The 21,212-nt window shown below is 43.3% G+C and overlaps 1 protein-coding gene across 1 annotated transcript in view; it reads left to right on the top strand.

Annotated features, from left to right (window-relative positions):
• The window catches only part of pcxb (pyruvate carboxylase b), a gene marked incomplete at both ends in the record, with an annotated part of 123,127 nt that overhangs the window by 38,252 nt on the left and 63,663 nt on the right, over nt 1-21,212 (top strand). The gene's annotated exons all lie outside the window — the stretch shown is intronic.

Below are 21,212 nucleotides of genomic sequence, written 5' to 3'. Positions count from 1 at the left end.
ATAATAATAAACACTTGACTTGACTGGAATGATGCTGAGTTGGAGTGGTTGGTTTGTGGTTTAGCATGAGAGGATACAAAGAAGATGTCTGGAGGGGAGTTGTTAGCATGGTGTTATTAATTTGGCTCAGTATCTGTGTGTTTTTCACATCTACAATAACTTGTACAACACTGTGTGTGTGTGTGTGTGTGTGTGTGTGTGTGTGTGTGTGTGTGTGTGTGTGTGTGTGTGTGTGTGTGTGTGTGTGTGTGTGTGTGTGTGTGTGTGTGTGTGTGTGTGTGTGTGTGTGTGTGTGTACACAGAAAAACGTACGTGCATTTGTACGTGTACTCGTGTGTCCATGCATGCGCACATGCCTGTAAGGCTCTTTTACACGGGGACAATATTGTGGACTTAATGAGTCTGAGTCCCTACGAGCCCCAACAGAGGAAATCTCACATCAAAGTCTGGAATCCAAAACCAACGCGTAAACATCCCTCTACTGTATCCACTTAAAGGCCCGATCAGCGATCCCAGCATAAACGAATGGCTTGCCCTGCCGCCGCCAAGAAATTAGGAGAATAAAGAAGAAGGGAAACGTGTTAGAGTTGGAACAGGTCAATTGTATTTTGTGGCTTGTTTACGTCGTTGGTAAACACTGGAGTGAAAAACGGATCTAAATTCCAATTTACAATGTGGTTAAGAAAGTTCCAAATAGCTTATTTTTTTATTTAAATTTAAATAAATTTAAATGAATATTATACGGATCGTGTCTTTAATTGGAGAGTTTTAGAACATCAACACAGCCACTTTGACAGTTGATTTATGAGCTGTTAGTATACATTCCCTGTGTTAATCAGCCTGTCCCACTGCTTCCATTAAGTTGTTTGCAGAGGAAAGTGTCTCCCTGTATGATGCCTCTCCTCACTGTGTCCCCTCAGACCTCCCCTCGTTAGAGAACATTAGAACTCTCTCTCTCTCTCTCTATCTCTCTCTGTTCTCCATCGGTCATTTGTGCATTCCCTCTGTTGTTGGTACCACTAGTGAGGCAGCTACGTATATGATAAGAGGATATGTTGTGAGTAACAAGGCGCATTTCCCTATTCCCTAGTAACAACCCCCCCCTCTCTCTCTCTTCCTCTGTCTCCTCTCTCTATCCTTCCTCCTCTCCTCTCTCCATCCGTCCCCCCTCAATCTCTCTTTCCTCCTTCTCTCCTCTTTGTCCATCCCACTACCTCTCCTTCCCCTGTCTCCTATCTCGCTATCCCTCCATCTCTCCACCCCCCCTTTCTCCTTCTTCTACCTCTCCACTCCATCCCTCCTCCTCTCATTCCTCAATCTCTTATTCCTCCTTGCTCCTTCCTCCATCTCTCCTTCCTCTGTCCTCTCTATCCATATCTCCTTCTTCTCTGTCTTCTCTCTCCATCTCTCCTTCCTCTGTCCTCTCTCCATCTATCATTCTTATCTGTCCTCTCTCCATATCTCCTTCCTCTCTTTCCATCTATCCTTCCTCTCTCAATCCCCCCATATCTCCTCTCTGTCCTCTCTCCCCATCTCTCCCCATCTCTCTCTCTCTCTCTCTCTCTCTCTCTCTCTCTCTCTCTCTCTCTCTCTCTCTCTCTCTCTCTCTCTCTCTCTCTCTCTCTCTCTCTCTCTCTCTCTCTCTCTCTCTCTCTCTCTCCTGTCATGGGGTGTTTGAACAGGAGAATCTCACACCGCTCTCTTTACATAATGTTATCCCCCTCTCCCTCCATCGTTCTCTCCATCCCCATATCTCTCCTTCACACCTCTCTCTTTCCATCTCTCATCAATGGAAGGTATTTGAAGAAAGATTTGTGTATCTAGGGCGGTTTTTGCAGACAAAATCCTATTACATTGTGTAAATTGTCCAATTGTCACGTTGACCAGCAGAACATATCTTCACCAGTCAAAGCCAGAAATAACATAAAACCAGTCTGTTTTTTTTGGGCCAAATGTGAGCTTCTCCAAATACTATAATACTGCAGGTATTTGTGTAGAATTGCATATTAAAGGTGCTATAGATAACATTCAGCTACTAGATAGAGTACTAGCATGTCATTTATCCAATCAGGTGCATTCCACATGAGAAATGAGAAGTAGGGAGGGGATACACGGCTGCAACATGTAAACAACAACATTTATTTTGGACCCGCAAAAATTATTAAAATGATGAATCAATGATTTCTTCTGGGGGAAGAAAATTGTATCTATAGCACCTTTAAGGTGTTGTAGGTGTTTTGTTAAAGTCATGGGATGGTCCATCGTGATGTGGGCCTGTGAAGCCTGTTGAGATTGTTGTGATAACGTTCTATACAACTAATATAATCGATTAGTCGGCAAAATCCGATGACATTAAGTCGACTAAGAATGCCAGCCCTATGTTTGGGTCATGTGACCTTCATCAGGTATGACGCCTCGTGAAAGGTCAAGTGACCGAAACATCACACCCAATAAAGCTGATGTGAAGATTCTACTCCTCAGACTAGTATAAACCAGGAAGTGAATTTGACTACTCATCCAGAATGTGTAAACAGCTGGAGAGTTACGATAAGCGGTAATTGTAGAGGAGATGTCCCATTGGAACCTCTGTGTGGTTTTAACAAGATCATTCTTGTGACGTTCTATTTCTGTGAACCAGATCGAGAAAGTCAATTGAAACTTATCTCTTCCATGTTTGAGTGTTTGTACAGTTACCACAGAGTAGAACGTTTTGACGAGATATTCCCAGTGAAAGGCCGGAACAGTGAGTGAGGTTTGAACAGTTTATTCAATAGTTTGTGGCAAATGTCATTGTCTGATGATGAACACCAAGCTCTAATGAGTCACAAATCAGTGCTTTCCAAAGCATAGAAACACCGCAATATATGAGACATTACATTTCAGGATAATTCACATCTTCCAGGAAGTGTAAAAACACTATCCCCATTAAAAACATGACAAACATCATTCTCCTCTTCTGTGAGAGGGCAATACAGTCATTTTAATTCCATTGTTCGCCTATCTTCTGGGGGAAAAGGAGTTCAATCTGAGGTTGAGTGTGTCTAAGTGCTCCACAGCGATATGGCTTTCTATCATCAGACCTGGAAGCTGAGAGAAGTAATTATCCACAACTCACTTTCCCTTTTACTTTCCTTTGAGTTATTTAGTTAATCACATCAGTGTGATGATGAGTCATGGTGTCACAGTCTCTTATCAAAGGGGGTCAGGATGCTTGTGTGTGTGCATGCACAGTCTTGTGTGTGTGTGTGTGAGTGTGTTTTTTTCCGGTCACATCTTCATTCACACTACAGTAGCTCCTGACATAAAATCCTGAGACGGTGTGAAATTATTTATAAGTTCTAAAAATGTGAATATTGTTCTCTGCTGGGTTTCATCACCTTTGAACCGTTACCTCGGAAGTGAGTTATAGGGTGATAGAATCTCTTGACCTTGACGCTTAAAACATTTATTAATAGAATGTTGCAATTCTAGATAACATTCAGCCACTAGATGTCGCACTAGAGCAGGGGTTCCCAAACTTTTCAGGCCGCGACCCCTAAATAACGGTGTCAGAGAGCCGCGACCCCCACTATTATAGGAGGTAAAAAATTAAAAATTATATTTTTTATTTTTATTTTTTTTATAAATGGAAATGTATGGTTGAAACATGCAAACGTTCAAACACACACACTAATAAGCATTGGAGGCTTTTAACCAGGGCCGGACTGGGGAAATCATTCAGGCCAGGACATATAGTGCAAAATATAGCCCCAGTCAGGCCACTTTTTAAGCAGGGGGTCTGGGGGTCCCCCACCAGGAAATCTTTTGTTACAAAGACTTCATTTCCTGCATTCTGGTGCAGGAATTATTTTATTTGTACCCTTTAAATGCCAGTGTTTGTGATGGCATCACAAATTATTGTTAAAAAACAGGCTAGCATATGTATGATTAGCAACAACACAGATTTCTATGGATTTTCAGTTTTTTTTGTAATTGATCAAAAATACAATCTTATTCAACTTCAGCCCTGATCATAACACCACATATTCATTTTATAATTCTAACCCTTTAAATGCCAGTGTGTGTGATGGCATATATTTGCAATATATATAATTTGGGGGGGAAAGCAATACTCGTATGCCACACCTTTCTAAAATCATTGTGGATGTATTCTTTAAAAACAATGTAATCAATTGATTACATCAAAATGGTATAACACCTTTAACCTCTTGGGCCCGAGCCCTATTTTCAGAAAATCCGCCTAAAATACATACCTAAGTAAATGGAAGATCGCTCCACTTCTACAAGGTCCATTTGCATGTTCTTGGTATCTAGGGACATCTATGGACCTCAGTGAATTTATTCCCAGTGTCAGAAATATTGTGTCTGTTACTAGGCTTGAGTACGTTGTGATGAAACAAATGAGAATATAAATTATGATTTTTCTTAGCATTTTTGCTAAAAATGACCAGACAGGAAAAACTGCCACAGAGCGTGTTCAGCACCTTCTAAAAAATCGAAGGAAATAAATAAAGGGAAGATGATTAAACAGAAGGTTTTGTAGATACAGTACTGAATTCTGCCATCCGGATACATGCAATTTGAAATATTATTATAGAATATAGAATATGAGGCCTATAAATGACCTTATTATAGCCAACTCACACATCTATGGATCGGGCCAAATCTCCTCTTTCAAATGGCAGAGTTCAATTTGGATTTAGTATCACCAGGCGTGCACCGAGAATGAAGAATGAAATCTACTGTATGTACAGTTCGATTCTTAGAATGGATATGGCTCCGCCATTTTGGATCGGATTTCAACACAGATGGTTGCTAAATGTTCACAGAAGGTAGACACACTAACTGCGCTCAAATCTATTTCAATAACATTCAGTTTGGTGGTATAGAATTGTTACGACCCCTGTGTGTCTAAGGGTAAAGGGCTGTAACATAACAGTTGGTTGACAGAAAAGATGGACCACGTTTGTAAACAACAATGATATTTATTGGTAAATGCAAAGGAAGCACATGTAGCTCAGGGGTGAGCCCAGGCCAAAACAACAAACAAACACCACTATACTCCAAATAAACACAATCTAATCTATGGTAAAAGAGATTACATTACCTAAACTACTCTTACCTAACCAAAACAGGAGAAAACAATGTCCAAAGGAAATGGCAGCTCACCCCATCTGTGCTTCCTGAGAAAGAGAGAAAAACACATTAATTATACAGAAACAAAATGGAAACATAACAAAACAATCTATAGGTAACAATGCTCTCTCTGCGGCCATACAATCACAAAGGCACTTTCACTATTACAAAGGCCTATAAACAAAAAGGGATATTATCAAAGTACAATGCCACAAAATAACACTAGGCCTAGCCTCATGCCAGAGAGAGAGAAAGACTGAAGGGAGAAAGCCATGTTTTAACAGGTGTGGGGTGATCCATGATTGGGGGGTGTGGATTGAGTGTTAGAGTCTGGAAAGCCAACCACCAATCACTGCTGTGTTGCAATAATGGAAGGATTGGCCTGGCAGGGACCAATGGGGAAGGGAACAATGGCTGGAGGGAGGAAACAAAATGGAGAACACACACACATGGAGACACACACTGGGGAATATATACATTGGGATGTAACACCCCCATACATAAGACAAAAAACATGCCTACATAAACTACCAACTAAACATGTTTTTTTTTTCTTTTTTAACAACGAGATAACATGCACTCCAAAACAAAGAGCTATGAAAAAATTAGCAGCAACATAAAACGAGTCCACAGCAACATAGACCGAGTAGACAGAAAAAATAGATCAAGTCGACAGCAATATACAGTAGAACGAGTCGACAGCAAAATAGAACAAATCGACAGCAATATACAGTAGAACGAGTCGACAGCAACAGACAACGAGTCGACAGCAACAGAGATTTTAACTACGAGACAGAGCATCCGCCAACACATTATCAGACCCCTTCTTATGCTTTATGCTGAGGTTATAATTTTGCACTATGAGCGCCCAACGCATGAGGCGCTGATTGTGGTTGTACATCCGCGACAGAAAAACCAATGGGTTGTGGTCGGTGTATACTACCACTGGTAATACGCTCGAACCGACATACACCTCAAAATGTTGCAACGCATACAACATAGCCAAAGTCTCCTTTTCAATAGTGGAATAGTTTAGTTGATGTTTGTTAAATTTCCGGGAGAAATAACAAACCGGGTGACTGACACCATCGTGATCTTCCTGTAATAACACCCCTCCAGCTCCCACCCCGCTGGCATCCACCTCCAGCTGGAACGGCAGGGAGAAATCTGGAGCAGAGAGAACAGGGGAACTGCATAAGAGAGCTTTAACACTATCAAATGCATTTTGACAATCAGCTGTCCAAATGAATGGTTTGGACGGGCTACACAGGCTAGTGAGAGAAGTGACGACAGAAGAAAAGTTCCGGCAAAAACCACGGTAATACCCAGCCATCCCAAGGAATCTACGCAATTCCCGCCTAGTAGTAGGCACTGGAAAAGTTGTGATTGCAGATATTTTTGCATCCACCGGACGCACTTGGCCTTGTCCTACCTGCTTACCAAGATAGGTAACCGTAGCCTTGCCGAACTCACACTTGGCAAGGTTAAGGGTCAGGGAGGCTCCAGCTAAGCGGTCAAAGACAGTTTGCAAGGTTGTCATGTGGTCACGCCAGTTGGTCGAATAGACAACCAGGTCATCGAGATAGGCATTACAATTTGGAACACCAGCCAGGACTAGGGTCACCAGTCGCTGGAAAGTGGCCGGGGCATTACGCATTCCAAAAGGCATTACAGTATATTGCAAAAAATTGTCAGGAGTAACAAACGCAGAGATTTCCGAGGCACGGGGGGTCAAAGGGACCTGCCAGTAACCCTTTAACAAATCTAGTTTGCTAACATAGGTGGCAGATCCAAGGTTGTCAATACAATCTTCCATGCGGGGCAGTGGGAAGGAATCAGGCACGGTGACAGCATTTACCTTTCGGAAATCAGTACAAAATCTAGGAGTTCCATCCGATTTGGGAGCTAACAAGCAAGGTGAACTCCAGGGACTGCAACTTGGCTTGGCTAAACCATGTTTTAACAAATAGTCAACCTCCTGTTGCATCATGGCCCTCTTGGTGATGTTAACACGGTATGCATGTTGCTTGATAGGCACAGCATTGTTAACTTTAATATCATGGGCCAATACAGAAGTACAGGAGGGAACATCACCAAACAGAGCCATGTAGGCCTGAATCAAATTTGTGATGTCCTCTCGCTGCTCCTCAGGTAAGTGTGCTAAGTGAGTGGGCAGGTTCAATAACATCTCAGTGTTGGACAATCTAGCACCCTGATGGGCTGCATTGCGCAACTCCAAGCCATCTACATCCTCACCACTAACGTCAGGAGAGTCCGGAACTATTGGAGTTGAGGCAACAGCAGAGACGGCCAGTCCGGCTGTCTGGTCTGAGGTCTTCACCTGCACACTATCTCTGGAAAAATATGGTTTAAGCATATTGATGTGGCAAACACGAGAGTGACGTTTACGATCAGGGGTGCGAACCACATAGTCTGTATCACTTATTTTCTTGTCTATTGCATACGGTCCGGAAAAACGAGCGGAAAGAGCAGAACCAAGGATAGGTAACAGGACTAGAACCTTATCACCTGGCTGGAAAGATCGAAAAACAGCTTTCTCGTCATAGCGCCGTTTCATAGTTCTCTGGGAAGAAGAGAGCGCTTCTTTTGCGAGAGAGCACGCCTGATGCAGTCGCTCTCGAAACTGGCTAACAAAATCTAGAACATTAGTGGGTGTGCTGGCACCCTTTGACATGAACCGTTCTTTAAGAACTTTCAGAGGCCCTCTAACAGTGTGCCCAAAAACGAGCTCAGCAGGACTGAAACCAAGAGACTCCTGTATGGTCTCTCGCGCAGCAAATAGAACAAGGGGGACACCCTCATCCCAATCTTTCTCTGTGTCTAAGCAATATTTACGCAGCATGGACTTTAAGGTCTGATGCCAACGTTCTAGAGCCCCCTGAGTTTCAGGGTGGTAGGCACTGGACACTATATGTCGGATACCCAGGGACTGTAACACTTGCTCAAATAACCTAGACAGGAAGTTGGTGCCTTGGTCCGTTTGTACTACCTTAGGCAGTCCAAACGTGGAGAAGAACTTCGTCAAAGCCTTAATTATTACAGGCGCTGTAATTCTGCGAAGAGGGATAGCCTCAGGGAAACGGGTGGCGGTACACATTATTGTCAACAAAAACTGATTGCCGGCTTTGGTCCTTGGCAACGGACCAACACAGTCAACTATGACATGTTCAAATGGTTCACCGACCGCTGGTATAGGACAGAGGGGAGCAGGTGGAATTACCTGGTTTGGCTTTCCGGTGATCTGACAAGTACTACAGGTACGACAGTACTGTGCTACATCGGACTTCAAACCGGGCCAAAAGAAATGTTGAAGTATTCTGTTGTATGTTTTAGTGACTCCCAAGTGTCCAGACCAAGGGTGGTCATGGGCCAAGAACAGTACATGCTGACGATAAACTGCAGGGACAACAATCTGATAAACAGTGCTCCAGTCTGGTACCTGATCTGGTAGCCCTATCTCCGATTGTGCATGCTCTGCCAGTCTAGTACCATGGGACCTCCATGTACGCATCAAAACTCCTTCATCCACAAAATAAGAATGCAACTCTCTCCTCTGTTCTGTTTCAAGAGAAGAGAAACATTTTGCAAGAGAAGGGTCAGCCTTCTGGGCAGTAATTAGCATTTCACGAGTAACGGGTAACTTCAAAGCGTCGGAACTAGTTACAGTTGTCTGTGGGGGTACCTTACTATGAGTCGGTGGTTTGTCAGCGGTATCAGAAGTTGGAGCCAGCAACTCCTCCCTGACAAAGGCTGAAGCAAAAACAGAGTCAGACAAATTAATTTCATCACCTCTCTTTTTCAATTGAGCTCGAGTGACAACACTTGCAGAAAAAACTTCAGGGAAGTTCTGTGACAAGTCATCAGGCAGAGAATCTGTGTCTGGGTGATCCAACACTTCCAGCACAGTTTTCACCTGTCCTCCAGCTAAATCATTTCCCATGATAAAGGAAATGCCTTTAACTGGCAAGGAAGGTCTCACCCCTATTTTAAAGAAACCAGTGACCAAATCAGATTGTACATGAATACAGTGTAACGGGGCTGGCACGAAACCCATCTCAATACCTTGAACTAGGACACTAGAACCACAGGAAGATTTCTCAGACAGAGGTAGTACATCAGAGAGGATAAAGGATTGTGAGGCTCCAGTATCTCGTAAGATCTGAACTGTACACTGATCTTTTGGATCCCCTGTCAAGGAAACTAAACCCTTGGAAGTAAATGGCCTGAAACAAGGATCGAGAACATCCTGATCATTGTGCATCTGTTGATCGGAATCAGGTGCCATTTTAATCAGACCAACCCCTTTGGGTTGTCTAAAGTTCTGAGAGGACGGTTGCTGCTTACGTTTCAATGTTAAACAGTCAGAAATAACATGACCAGATTTATGACAGTAGTAACATGTCCGCTCCTCTTTTGAGCGGGGAGGTGACATTTTTGGTCGGGGGTGTGTGAATTCTGAATGGTTGGGGACAGAAGGTCTCTGAGAGAAATCATGGGGGAGAAACGAGTCACGCCTATCTACAAACACAGTTTTATGGGTTAGCGCAAACTCATCAGCTAATACAGCAGCTTGCTGCAGAGTGGACACTTTCTGCTCACTCAGGTAAATTACAATACGCTCTGGCAAACGATTCTTAAACTCTTCTAATAGAATGAGTTCTCTGAGAGAGTTAAGATCTGAGGCCTTGCTTGCTGCACACCATTTATCAAAGAGAGTTCCCTTCTCTCTAGCAAACTCTACAAAGGTCTGGTTGACAGCTCTCTTGTGACTGCGAAACCTCTGCCTATAAGCTTCGGGCACAAGCTCATATGCACGAAGGATGGCAGCCTTCACAGTATCATACAATAGACTATCTTCTAGGGAAAGTGTTGAACAAACCTCTTGGGCTTTACCAGTCAATTTGCATTGAAGCAACAAAGGCCAGACCTCTCTTGGCCAGCGCAATGAAGCAGCAATACGCTCAAACACATTAAAATAAGTATCAACTTCTGTCTCTCGGAACGGAGGCACCAAAGCAATGTGTTTACTTATATCAAAAGTGTGTGATGAATAAGCTGTGGAGGAGGACATACCCGGGCCTTGTGGAGGAGTCGGTGTAGCAGAGTTGGATCCACTCCTTAGGACTTCCAGCTCCAACCTCCGCAGTCTGAGCTCTTTTTCCACTTCATGCTCAAGCTCCAACCTACGAATGTTAACAGCCCTTTCATTTTCTGCCTCAAGCTCCATTCTACGAAGCCGATACTCCGCCTCACGTGCTTGTGCCTTCTCCTGAGCCTCCATCTGGAGACGTGCTATTCTAACCTTGACCTGGGCCCCTTCTCGAGACCCAGTTGACACAGGAGAGGTCAAGTGAAAATGTGGCAATGTGACGTTCACACCTGCCTTTTCAGCACCATGGGCTTGCTCCTCAGAAGGCGGTGCTTCTGTAGGTTCACCAGGAGGACTTGCATGTTCATCAGAGACCGCAGGTAAAACAAGCGTCCCCTGCTCCAACAGCTTATCTACCACAAGACACCTGATATCCTGCTTAAGATGCTTTTGTTGAACCGAGAGTTGAAAATGTGTGGCAATCTCCACTAAGTCTGCTTTGCGGCAGCTATCTAGCGCCTCCCAAGTAGGATTGCTCAAGAATTTCCCCAGATCAAAAGTACTAACTGCCATTATTTTTTCTTACACAAATGCCATTTTTACACAAAGTAATTACAAACTATACAAGTGTAAACAAACACAGTTCACCAAATCCATCAACCAACAATTGAACACGGGTTACAAAATCCAGGCAGAGCCCCCATTTATGTTACGACCCCTGTGTGTCTAAGGGTAAAGGGCTGTAACATAACAGTTGGTTGACAGAAAAGATGGACCACGTTTGTAAACAACAATGATATTTATTGGTAAATGCAAAGGAAGCACATGTAGCTCAGGGGTGAGCCCAGGCCAAAACAACAAACAAACACCACTATACTCCAAATAAACACAATCTAATCTATGGTAAAAGAGATTACATTACCTAAACTACTCTTACCTAACCAAAACAGGAGAAAACAATGTCCAAAGGAAATGGCAGCTCACCCCATCTGTGCTTCCTGAGAAAGAGAGAAAAACACATTAATTATACAGAAACAAAATGGAAACATAACAAAACAATCTATAGGTAACAATGCTCTCTCTGCGGCCATACAATCACAAAGGCACTTTCACTATTACAAAGGCCTATAAACAAAAAGGGATATTATCAAAGTACAATGCCACAAAATAACACTAGGCCTAGCCTCATGCCAGAGAGAGAGAAAGACTGAAGGGAGAAAGCCATGTTTTAACAGGTGTGGGGTGATCCATGATTGGGGGGTGTGGATTGAGTGTTAGAGTCTGGAAAGCCAACCACCAATCACTGCTGTGTTGCAATAATGGAAGGATTGGCCTGGCAGGGACCAATGGGGAAGGGAACAATGGCTGGAGGGAGGAAACAAAATGGAGAACACACACACATGGAGACACACACTGGGGAATATATACATTGGGATGTAACAAGAATCCAGAGAAATAAAAAAAAAATGCATACACAAGTCATTTGCTTGCAGGAAGCTAGAATTAGAATTGGGTACTGTCGTTTTTCGAGATTTCAACGCTCATTGAGAGCTGTAGATGCCCTGTGCTCATATGACTACAAATCTCATCATTCGGTGACGGCCGCTAATTCAAAATGGAGGATTTCCGCGAAAATATTAAAACATTTCAAAAACTAAAATCTCACTAATAACACTTAGCCTATTGGTAAACAAACGTATTGCTGAAAATATACACTATGACTGCTGTTGTGACATGGTTAGGATGTTTACTCTTGGATACATTTGAAAAAGAAACACAACATTATGTCATACAGTCTAGAGAGATTGATTTATGACGTCATGTCATTTGCGGTCCACCGGCGGGACCACACGGGTGGAAGAGGAGGAAAATGTCGGGGCATGAATGCCTCATCTTTGAAATGTGAAAGCTCTGGAAGCTTAAAACACATCCTAAAGCCACACACGTATACTAGCGTATCCAATTACTGGTATTATGACTCGGCGAGGAAAGACACTGGTGTTTCATGTCCGCCACGGCTTTCTCACGTTTGAAACGCTACAGTCTGGCCCGAGTAAATTGCCAGAACCGGATGTCAACAGCAGCCTCTCAAGGTGTATGAAGTACTTCTGATAACAACGTCAGCGAAAGCTCCCGAGGGCGTGAAGCGCTTTCTGAAACAATGAAGAGACTCTATCACCGCGGGGCAGCCGCAGTCAGGGAAGAAGACTTGGTGAAGACAGAAATACTTCCTCTTTCTTGTCCCGTTTGAAACAGCTGCAAGGAAAGTACTGTAGACTGTTGAGATCTTGTCATTGAAACCTCTCGAGTGTTATATATACTCCCTGATACGGTGATCATCCTTATGAACCAGTTAACCACTTGTGCATCAGGCAAAAATGGGGCTAGTTTTGCATACTGTAACACGCCTGACGATTGCATACCCAAAGTAATTTTGCGATTTATTATACTTTATACTTATAGCACATCTAAAGGTTAGGGTTAGATCATGGCTCAGGAGGTAGAGCGGTCGTCTGGTAATCTGAAGTTTAGGGTTAGATAGTGGCTCAGGAGGTAGAGTGGTCGTCTGGTAATCTGAAGTTTAGGGTTAGATAGTGGCTCAGGAGGTAGAGTGGTCGTCTGGTAATCAGAAGGTTCCCAGTTCGATGCCGGCTGCTTTTGACAGCGTGTCAAAGTGTCCTTGAGCAAGACACTTAACCCCGACTGCTCCCAATGAGCAGGTTGACACCTTGCATGGTTGCCTTTGCCGTCGGTGCGTGAATGCAAGGCACAAGTTGTAAAGCGATTTGGATAAAAGCTTCTATATGAATGCCGTCCATTTACCATTTCCATAGATAAGATGAGTAAGTTAATGATATCTGAAGGCAGAAGGCAGTGGGTAACCATTGGGAGGAATAGCGAGTCAAATACAGAATAACGTGCCTTCCTCACAGAGTGTTGAAATCAAATGCAGATGAAGGCTCTTCAGGCATCATTAGAGCCCCTTAACAATCATACAATCACACTATAATAATTATGAAGCATTTGGAGAATTATTATTATAATTTTTTTACAAAGCGTAAATCGTACCAGGGAAGCCCCTTGAGGCATTAAAAAGGGTGTCTTAATAGACGAATTAGTAGAAACGCAATGCCTTTCATTCTCTCACCGGTAAATCTTAAGTAAATCTTTTAAACGTTGCGCTGATGAAACCGCTTGAGGATTTAAACGATCCCTGTGTGATATCTTGTTATTGTAGAGCGGTTTAGGGAAAAGACAGAGAATATACCCGTCTTCCTCATTATTTGAACACTTTCAGGCGAGAATAAATAACACCAGAGACACACCCCCCCCCCCCCGGGGCTTTCACACTTCTATCACGAACAGGCTTAGAGACGTATTAGTATTCACCAAGACAAAACCAGAGCCACGGTTTCCCCATTTCATTCTGCTTCTTCATTTATTTGTGATTATATGTTTTCGAACAAAAGACTTACAGCTTTGAAATGGCTAATAAAACTCCTGTTCCTCTCTCACCTGCGGAGGCTCTTTGTATACAGAGCTTAGTTTTCTCCGTGTGATTTGAGGAAGAAATGCATTCAGTCCAATGAAACAAATCCAACCAATAGGGGGACAGCCCCTGGCGTCACAGGCAGTGGTGTAGTGGGTCGCACTGGTACCTCACAGCAAGAAGGTTCTGGGTTTGAGAACCCGACCAAGGGGGGTTGGGGTGGGTTCTGTGTGGAGTTTGCACATTCTCCCCGCATTCACGTGGGTTTCCTGTCATGCATGCTTGGTACTCCTGCCATTGCAGGCAGCACAGGCTCCAGTATGTGCAGAACTAAGCTGCCAGGGTTCTCACCCACACCAAGCCCTGGCAGCACATCACCCCCACCCTCATCCACTGGCTCCCGGACAGGTCCCGTATATCATATAAAGATTCTCGTCCTTACCTACAAATCCCTCCATGCCTTTGCCCCCCAGTACCTATCTGACCTCCTCCAACCCTACACCTCCTCCATGCCCCCCAGTACCTACTACCTATCTGACCTCCTCCAACCCTACACCTCCTCCATGCCCCCCAGTACCTACTACCTATCTGACCTCCTCCACCCCCTCCCGGAGGCTGCGATCCTCAGACACGGATCTGCTCTCCATCCCCCACACCTGCCTACGCACTTTTGGGGACAGAGCCTTCATCGTTGCGTCCCCCCCCCCCCCCCCCCCCTGCGCCCTCTGGAACTATCTCCCAGCTGAGATCTGTTCTGCCACATCCTTGAACTCCTTTAATTAAGACGGCCCTGAAAACCCACTGTTCACGAACAGATCATCTCCCTGTCCTTTATTGTTATTATTATTTCTTCTGCTTGCGTTTTATGTGTATTTTTGTTGCCTTGTAAAGCGTCCTTGGGATTCTTGAAAGGCGCTATATAAATCCAAGCTATGATTATTATTGTCATTGACCAAGATACTGCTATTAGAACTGGAGTTGGTCGCCGGACTGTGGACACACACTGCTCTGAAATAGTTAAATGCAGATGATGCAATCCTGTTATATGCAATATTTCACAGAACTTATTTGAATGAATAGAAAGGGCCTTTCTCAGGTTATCAGGGTAAACACCACTGGTACGCTATAAGATGGCTGCCAAGAATTTTCATCATGTTGCCATGGGGATCAGCATTGTTTCACGTGTGTGACGGTACGCAAGATTCAGACCGATGGAATGTTCAACACTAACTATCACTTGGAATGTGCAGCCAAATTACGAATCCCCACGGAAACGACCTTCCGGGCTGCGGATCTAGACAATAACCCGAATTCCGACGGTGATCTTATCAGACATTTCAATGGCAGCCATTTTGGGGTGTCCAGCCCCAATGTCCTTTTCATCAGCGCTGGTCTGAAAGGAGAGTAATAGTTCTATCATTTCAAATGACTGTGTGTTTCACTGCTTTATCTAGATGTCACAGTGGCTACTGTGGGGCGTTGGAAGTTGAACTTTCTTGGCAAAATAAGGGTTAAATCCATTTTTAAACCATTTTACAGCCAGCATGTATAGGGTCCCTACTTAGTAGCCACTGAGAGGCATAATGGTGCACACTGAAGCGACCTCTCATCTGATAGGGTCTTTGAAAAAAACAATACAACAAGCCAGGAACCATTCACCTGCGACAGGTTTCACTATCTTATTCTCCTCTATGATTTATTCTGCCTCAGAGTGCTCCGCGCATATTTGAATACACTATTCTCTTTCTCTAACCACCGCGTAATGAAATACTTTGTGTAGGGACGTTCAGTCAGCAGCCCGATCCCTGCGCGCTCCCGTCGCTCCTACCTCTGAGCGATTTGAAACCATTCCTTGAGTGATATATTCTCTGTCTCTTTTCTCCCTCGTAATTAAAGCGGCGCTATCATATAGGGACCTTCTCACGAGGTACTTCTAACTGTGGTACTTAATCCTCACATGGTCACCTGTCTTCCTTGATTTATCGCGGCGGTAGAGCTGTTCAAACATGCACAGCGACCGTATAGTGACGAGTGTCTGCGCACGTGAACAATGGATACGGGGTCAGGAGTGCAGGCTGTCGGGTTTCGGTATCGTGTCGTTTGGACTTGTATTGTAGTGACTGTTGTGATAACTCGGTTGTCTCGTGGCGTTCTGTAGAGGAAACGGTCTGTAGAGGAAACGGTCTCGTGGCGGTCTGTAGAGGAAACGGTCTCGTGGCGGTCTGTAGAGGAAACTGTTGCAATTCAACAATAAGAAGGTTATTTATTTATTATTTATTTTTTGGATATTGATTGAAGAAGTGTGTTTTTAGTCGACAGCGAAAGATTGTGGTCGGGATTCGGCTGTCCTGACTGTGGTGGGAAGTTCGTTCCACCATTGTGGAGCGAGGACCGAGAATAGGCGGCTTCTCTTTGATGACCCTCCCGGAGTGGGTCTGAGGCGGCCAGAGGATGTAGCACGTAAACAAAGTTACTTTAAAAAAGAAAAAAAAGCTAAATGATTTCTAAATCAGGCACACATCACAAAGATAAACGCTTAAGCATTTCAGCACAAAGCCTTCATCAGAGCGTTCAAAGCTCACAGATGCTCAGTCATATTATGTACATAGGGGGTGGAGGTGTAGTCATCGCACTGTAAAACCACAGGAATACTAGTGATTCACCATATAATATAATGTAATATTCCACTACAGTAATACTATGGTGAATACTATAGAAGTATGAAAAAAAAACGAGGAATACTATGAACCACTACATTATTTCTGTGATAAATACAGTGTGTATGGAAAGAAAGCACATAAATAATATAAATCAGTACAGTATTTTTGTGGTAAATCTATAGTGTGTATGAAAAAACACAAGAATACTATAGATCACTACAGTATTTATGTGGTAAATATATAGTGTGTATGAAGAGTACTACAGGTTTTTACTGTAGTTCATAATCGTGTGAAATGTGAATTGGATTACTATGCAGCAACCTCTGCCCTCTGTCTCATAGCTATACTCCCCTCTGCGAGACAGATGACGTGTGTGTGTGTGTCAAAGAGGATGTATTATGTCAAATGTTTTTTCCTAGTCTGGATGGTCTGAAATGAGGCACTGGGGGAAAGAAGACATGGCTACTCCTTTCCATTTGGCCAGGGTTCAAAGTATTCGGATTATCAAGCTGTCCATGATTATTGCTCTTCCACAGGCTTCCGAGTGTATTATTGCTTTTATACAGCAGGTTGTGTCAGGAAAAATATAGGATGAATACAGACAATTCTAGGGTCTTTTCAGGTCTTTTCACTTTTCATATCGATTTCAGTGAACTTGGCGTAGAAAAATAGTTCCTAAAGATGTCTCGTTGCTATGGAATTTCAAATGGAGTAGGCTATCAACAGGCGAAAGTCAGAGAAAGTCATCAGCACCTTGGGGGATCAGCACCTTGGACAATTCCGGGAGTTGGGCCAGTTCAAAGCCCAGGCCGTCGACTTGGCGGTGTTGATTCCATTGAAGCTTTTCTCCAGCGCGTCCAGCTTGTCTGTCGTTGGATTGGCATGTCTAATAATGCCGTTTTTCTGAATACCGGTAGACATAGGCCGTCCTCTTTATCTATCCACTCGTTTATGGTTAACGGGTATGTTAAATCAAACGTAACGTCCGCGGAGTAGGTCTTGTTGACACAGTTTCCATTTGATGAATGGCAGTTGAAACGTTCTACATTAACATTCTAAAGCCAGCGCAGTGGTATATTCATGGTGATTTAACCATGAGTATATCATGAATATACTCACTGTTTAGAACGATCTCGACCAATCACAATGCGTGGTCAGAACTAACTGTTGTATAATAGTCAATTAGCTGTGCTTTTTGGAGCCAGGAACACTGCCTACCTGATATACTGCCCAGTCTTTTTTCTCTCTTGGGTGTGGCGTAACCAGGCAGGGAAGGAAATAATGAATTTGACATTTTAACGTGTGAAGCTACACCCACCAAAAACAACATGCTCAATACAAGGTGTGACAGACTCGGGGGGTGTATTGAGCTGTCACCAGATTGGAATGAATAGAATACACATGGCACAAGGTAGAAGCAGACGTTTTATTGTTGTTTATGGGAAGGGAAGAGGTTAGTGTAAGCGTTAGCTAGTCCGTTATCCAAGATAATCGTTGTTGTATGCCCCAGTACCCTGGCCGAGACATAACGGCCATCCATTCCCACGCCAGCCGGTCTGCCACAAAGGGAAGAAGGTTTTACTTAAAAACAATTTTTTGTTCTATTCCTCAACGTCATTGTAAGTGAGAACTTGCTCTCAATGATCCTTGGAGATTAAATAAAGATTGAATGAAAAAAAAAGTGGTGCTAGAGAAATCAATACTTAAAATTAGGATTTAGACTAAAAACCATAACAAACATGTTCCACAGATTAAATGAAGTCGTATACAATTGTTGAAAAATATCCATCATTGGTCCCCTTTAACAACTGTGCTTCCAGTGTTGTAGTCGAGTCACTAAATCTCGAGTCCGAGTCGAGTCTCGAGTCCCCCGTGTTCGAGTCCAAGTCTGAGTTACCAAAGAAGAGCCTGAGTCGAGGTAAAGTCGAGTCCCCATCACCCTAGTCCGAGTCCAAGTCATCAAGGTTGAGTCACCTCCACTCTGGCAGTCAAAGAGCTGACATACAAATAAAAAAAGGTCTACATTAAACATAAATGACACAGTGGTCACCATTTCAAAGGGAGTTTATTTACTTTGTTACACAATAGCCAATAAATAACTGCATTAATCAATTAATAAGTCTGAGTCCTCGTCTGCACCTTTCAAGTCCGAATGCAGTTAATGCTCGAGTCCAAGTCCAAGTCATCAGTGCTCAAGTCAAAGTCGAGTCAGGAGTCCTGAAAATCAGTCCAGGACTCGAGTTCTACAACACTGCTGGTTTCATTATAAAAAGATTACACATTACTTTAGCATATTACTTTCACACGTTGGAGCAATCTAACACCAAAATACATCGTCAAGGAATGACGATCACGCCCGAGTGAAATACTTTGAATTCTCCATAGAACGGCCCTAGATTATGGTTGGCTTTTATTACCAAAAAAGTGGTAGAGATGGGGGATATTACTTTGACACGTCGGAACAATTGAACACTAAAATAGATAATCAAGGCAGCGCGAGAGAAGGAACCCAGGAGAGGAAAGGCTTTCATTCTCCGGGGTAGAGCATCCCCCCTATACAATGTGCTTTGATAACAAGAGTGGTTTCGAGATAGAGGAAAATTACATTCACATACATTTGGAACGCTTAAAGGCAGAATGAATCATTGAAGAGATTAAGCCAGTGGAACTCCTTTGAGGATTATAGCGGCCGCGTTGCCGATAGAGCGCTATGTGGTCGTCGAGGATCTGCTTCCCCCACTTTCTTATCGGCGTCTGAGTCAGAATTGATGGGAATGGCGAGATTATCAATTGCATGCGTACACGCAACTCCACTTTCTCAACTCGGCAGTCGTGTAATTGGAGTCTGAATTAAGTGTATTTTTGTTGAGTGCTTTTTAAAGGGCCACTTTGGTTTTTAAAACGCTCAAATTCAGCCACCTGTAGCGCGGGTACCCTGTGGTATCTCTCAAGAGGCTTATTGAGCTATTCCGATGTACAAGTACTAAGTACATGATCAAGTTCCAACAGGCTGGGTTTTGCTGGTTCAATGGAGGAGGTGGGGCCTACATGCTATTGCAATTCAGAAGAGAGGGCTTATCTCTTTGGAATGTGTAGAATTCTGAGCAAAACCCAGTTTAGAGTGTAGAAGAAGAGCAAAGGGGGGAGGAGTGCTCTGAGACCCCACAAGTCGGTTCAGGTTTATAGCTAGGATTATAAGAAGAGGATGGGTCACGACTCACAGCCCCAACATTCTAAACTAGAATCATAATAAGAGGATCGGTCACAGCCCCAATGTTCTAAACTAGAATCATAATAAGAGGATGGGTCGCAGCCCCAATGTTCTAAACTAGAATCATAATAAGAGGATGGGTCGCAGCCCCAATGTTCTAAACTAGAATCATAATAAGAGGATGGGTCACAGCCCCAATGTTCTAAACGAGAATCATAATAAGAGGATGGGTCGCAGCCCCAATGTTCTAAACTAGAATCATAATAAGAGGATGGGTCGCAGCCCCAATGTTCTAAACTAGAATCATAATAAGAGGATGGGTCGCAGCCCCAATGTTCTAAACTAGAATCATAATAAGAGGATCGGTCACAGCCCCAATGTTCTAAACTAGAATCATAATAAGAGGATGGGTCACAGCCCCAATGTTCTAAACTAGAATCATACTAAGAGGATCGGTCACAGCCCCAATGTTCTAAACTAGAATCATAATAAGAGGATCGGTCACAGCCCCAACGTTCTAAACTAGAATCATAATAATAAGTTGATGATGGGTCACAGCCCCAACATTCTAAACTAGAATCATAATAAGAGGATGGGTCGCAGCCCCAATGTTCTAAACTAGAATCATAATAAGAGGATCGGTCACAGCCCCAACGTTCTAAACTAGAATCATAATAATAAGTTGATGATGGGTCACAGCCACAACATTCCAAATTAGAATAATAATAAGATGATGGGTCGCATTACACATTCTAAACTAGAATCATAATAAGAGGATGGGTCACAACCCCAATGTTCTAAACTAGAATAATATGAAGAAAGTGGGTAAAGTAGACTTTTTAGTAATAAAATACAACAGATTTTCTATTCTATTTTTATTAAATGTGTTTACATTTCCATTGAAGCCACAACCACAGTACATATGCAGGGTCATAACTGAATCTATTGGACCTCATTAAAATGTACTAATAGTTTCCTCAAAGGGGAGCCGGCCAGAAACAGGCGTGTCATGACCTCCTTCTGGCTCCCCGCCCAGCGATTAAGAAGCCCTGACTTTGGCTTAAAAACTAACCTCCCAAATTACAGCAACAGCTAGGGAACACAGGGTTCACTTCAGGACGCGTGTCTTTACTTCAGGACATGTGTCTTTACCTCAGGACATGTGTCTTTACTTCAGGACATGTTCCTTTACTTCAGGACATGTCTTTACCTCAGGACATGTTCCTTTACCTCAGGACATGTGTCTTTACCTCAGGACATGTGTCTTTACTTCAGGACATGTGTCTTTACTTCAGGACATGTGTCTTTACTTCAGGACATGTGTCTTTACTTCAGGACATGTGTCTTTACTTCAGGACATGTGTCTTTACCTCAGGACATGTGTCTTTACTTCAGGACATGTGTCTTTACCTCAGGACATTTGTCTTTACTTCAGGACATGTGTCTTTACTTCAGGACATGTGTCTTTACCTCAGGACATTTGTCTTTACCTCAGGACATGTGTCTTTACCTCAGGACATGTGTCTTTACTTCAGGACATGTGTCTTTACTTCAGGACATGTGTCTTTACTTCAGGACATGTGTCTTTACCTCAGGACATGTGTC

The sequence above is a fragment of the Notolepis coatsorum genome (assembly GCF_963971535.1).
Source record: "Notolepis coatsorum genome assembly, contig: SCAFFOLD_506, whole genome shotgun sequence".
NCBI lineage: Eukaryota > Metazoa > Chordata > Actinopteri > Aulopiformes > Paralepididae > Notolepis > Notolepis coatsorum.
This window is presented reverse-complemented; position numbering and strand designations above follow the sequence as displayed.